This window comes from Equus caballus, chromosome 16, assembly GCF_041296265.1.
Source record: "Equus caballus isolate H_3958 breed thoroughbred chromosome 16, TB-T2T, whole genome shotgun sequence".
In the NCBI taxonomy this organism is placed as follows: Eukaryota; Metazoa; Chordata; class Mammalia; order Perissodactyla; family Equidae; genus Equus; species Equus caballus.
This window is the reverse complement of record NC_091699.1, coordinates 4,195,250-4,198,969: the sequence shown is the minus strand read 5'-3', so window position 1 is coordinate 4,198,969 and position 3,720 is coordinate 4,195,250. Positions and strand designations below refer to the sequence as shown.

Genomic DNA, 3,720 nt, shown 5'->3' with positions numbered 1-3,720 from the left:
TCACCCTGGCATTTAGTAAGCCCACCATAAGTGTTAACTACTGTTATTGTAATTATCATTATTGTTAGTATTTCCTCCACTATACAGACATGAGGGGAGACAATCTTGTCCTCCAGCAGTACATCTTTTGGGATTACTTCATGTTAGGCTGGGAGAAGCATTACATGGATCCTGAATCATGAAAACTGTGCTCCTTTCCTTGAAAATTTTCTCCAGAAGAAGTATATAAAGGCATTTATAAGAATAGAGTGAGTTATGGATGGAAGCAATCTGTTCACACTCTTTTACCAGGGTCAGCCTTTTTCCATTCTTAGAAAAATTATTTTAGAGTGGTTCTTAGATTTCATTATCTTAAATAAAGTAAGGCATGAGGATATATGATTTGATACAACATAGTATTTCACGTATATAATTGATAATGAAAGCAAAATTTCTGGTTGCTGTTGCTCGAAAAGAGAGGAAGCATTGCATGTGAATCATCAGGGTTCGCAACGGAAATCAACTCATTGATCTCAAGACTGAGTTACTATTTGATATTTGTCATCACATAAATGAAAATACATGTCTTCATTTGTCATCAGTGGAAAGATACCTCTCCTACAAACATGAGACCTTAGAATTGATTTGCAGGACTTTAATCAACATGTTAAGTGTATTTTGAAGGAGTTTCTATTCCACGGACAATGAACAGTAACTGAAAGATTAATGGATAGAGGAATATGAGTAATGTCTTTTAGGTTGTTAATTGAATAAGAAAATTATTGAAATGCAAATATACAGTTTAAAACTAATTTAAGAACGAAGAACAAAAGGAGAAATTGAATAAAATAAGAATTATCAAGGTGAGTAAGTAAAATAGAATGAACAGCCTATTTCATTTGGTTGACAGCTATAACTTCTTGAGTACAGCTGTGAGAGGGCCTCAGGAGAAGTTCAAGAGATCCTCTGGGGTGGAGGTGGGTAGAATAAGAATTTAAGAAAAGCAACATGCAAGACAAAAGAATGTCAACAGCCCAGAGTTCATTAAAAAATTCAAATATATGCGGAAACTAATGGTCAAGTTAGTTATCACTATCTGTAAAAGGGACTACATACTCATTTACCCAAATCAAACCAACTGTAGGATATGACATTGATAATTCCTAGGTAAAGGAATTTTGATTTGATGGAGTTTTTAATTTCTCTTTTATGAGAATATACTGTTATAGAGACCTAGTCATACATATACAGAGATAATGGTGCTGACCAAGAGATTAAATTATTTTATCAAAGCATTACAACTCTTGTTATATTATTTTCCTTCTGCAAATATTTCAGTATGAATAGAGCATTTGAATAAAAATATGGGCCTGGACCAGAAGAATTAAACAGCAACAGACTTCATCCTCCTAGGGCTCTTTCCCTGGTTCAGATATCCCTATCTCCTCATCCTCATCACCCTCTTCATCTACACTATTGCCTTTACTGGAAACTCCATACTAATCATGCTCATCTGGCTGGACTCTTGCCTCCACACCCCCATGTACTTCCTGCTCAGCCAGCTCTCCCTCATAGGCCTGGCTCACATCTCTAGCACAGTCCCCAAGATGGTCACCAACTATTTCACAGGGAGGAAGAACATTTCTTATTTTGCCTGTGCCACTCAGCTCTTTTTCTTCCTAACCCTTGGCCTTGCTGAATGCATCCTGCTGACTCTCATGGCCTATGACCGCTAATGTAATCCCCTGAGTTACACAGTCCTCATGAGCCCCAAGTTCTGTCTCCAGATGGCTGCTGTAGCTTGGATTGGGGGAGCCCTTGCTGCCCTTGTACACACTATCTATCCAATGAATTTTCCTATCTGTGGCTCTAGGGAGATTAATCATTACTTTTGTGAGATGCCAGCCATCCTGAGAATGTCTTGTGTGGACATATCAGCCTATGAGATGGTGAAATTTGTGTCAACCATTGTATTTCTCCTGGTCCCATTTATTCTCATCCTGGCCTCCTACACTCTCATCTTCCTCTGTGTCCTCAGAATGAACACTTGCAAAGGCAAGAACAAAGCCCTGGCCACATGTTCCTCCCACCTGACAGTGGTGAGTCTCTACTTTGGTCAGGCCATCTTTATATACATGACACCCACCTCTTCCCATACACCTGAGCAAGACCAGATTGGAACTGTGCTTGGCACCATAGTGACTCTTATGCTTAATCCACTCATCTACAGCCTGAGGAACAAAGAAGTGATGGGGGCTCTGAAGAAGTGCATGGGAAGGTGTTGCAAGTGAGAAAATGCCCTGTTTCTATGGTGTCACTTTCTGAAATGCTCCATCCTCTATATTAAATGCTGCCATGGTCACTGGACTGCTGTACTGAAAATGTAACCACATAAGAGAGCAGGTAGGTATTAGGACTGACGTCGATTGACATTTGTTTGTTGGAATGGAGTCGTTCTTCCATAGTGGTGACTTCAGTTGAGTACAACAATAATATGTTACTTATCATTAGTCTTTAGAGAAATTACATGGATTTTGACGATAACATCTGTACAGACATAAATGATCTCCATCTTCTTGGACAGCTCCGGTGTATTGGGGTATGGTACAAAACTTATTGTCATCCTACAGCTAACACCTTGATAGATGTTTTTTCTTTAAAAATCATCATATCTGCATTTGCTTTCATTTGTCTATTTACTCTTAATGTCCCTTACTAACTCTCAATTGTCCAAAAGATCAAAGATGACTTGTTCCAGGAAATCTTAACGTACAATCCTCCTTTGTCCAATCTCATATATTATTTTTATATTTAGTACATACAATTTATGTAGCTATATTATTTTTTCTTCTAAATTAAAGACTATAGATATCCATAGGTGAATAGAAATAAGAAGAATTCATGTAATTTTTAAGATATAAGATAAATATTTTTCTTTGTTCCTAGTAATTTTTACCATTTTTAATTTTTGGTACATTAATATTTCTATTTTTCAAGCTAATGAATTAGCCCATCCTTATAATTTTATAATTCTATTCAGTGTGGCTTCTGAGACTATAATTTTATATAATTACAGTTAACTGATGCCTTCCTGAAAATACTTATAAATTTAACAATTTAAAAATTAAACGTTATTTTGTTCATAAATATAAAAATAGTACAAAGCAGTTTATAAAATATTAACATTTTACCATGCTTGAGGTACTATTTTTTTGTAAAGGAAAATCCAACTGATAGAATTGAAAAGCCAAAGAGATCCCTGCTTATCTCATTCCTTTCCCTCTTCTCCAGCACTCATCACTTTCCTGGATTCATAATGCATCATGCTTAAGGTTGCTTATATGTTGTTACGATGGTGTATGACAACAAGTAATCATTTACCAGATTATACACACAAGGTGACGGCTTTTACTGTGTGAGTAGTTTAATTTAAACTGTGTTTTTAGGTAACAGACATTACGTTTATAAATAATTATAAAGAATATTGATTTGGTATTAAAAAATCTTAAATTGGAATGGCATGATATTCATATTAGCTTACATTAAGTTCTAATAAACCTCAAAGCAACAGATTATCTCCATCCCATAGAAAATACTTTACAGAAGTTTGCATGTTTCCTTAAACACACCCAAAGAATTCAATTTCCGATACTTTAGTTTACAATTTTAGAATATCAATTTATTTATTTTTTATAGAATCTCATTCTTTAATGAAATTTTTCTTTGTTTAAGAGTATTTCT

General features: G+C 35.3%; 1 pseudogene; it reads left to right on the top strand.

Annotated features, from left to right (window-relative positions):
• Window positions 1-1,343: 1,343 nt before the first annotated feature.
• Window positions 1,344-2,270, top strand: LOC138918149 (olfactory receptor 2T27-like; annotated as a pseudogene).
• Window positions 2,271-3,720: the final 1,450 nt, after the last annotated feature.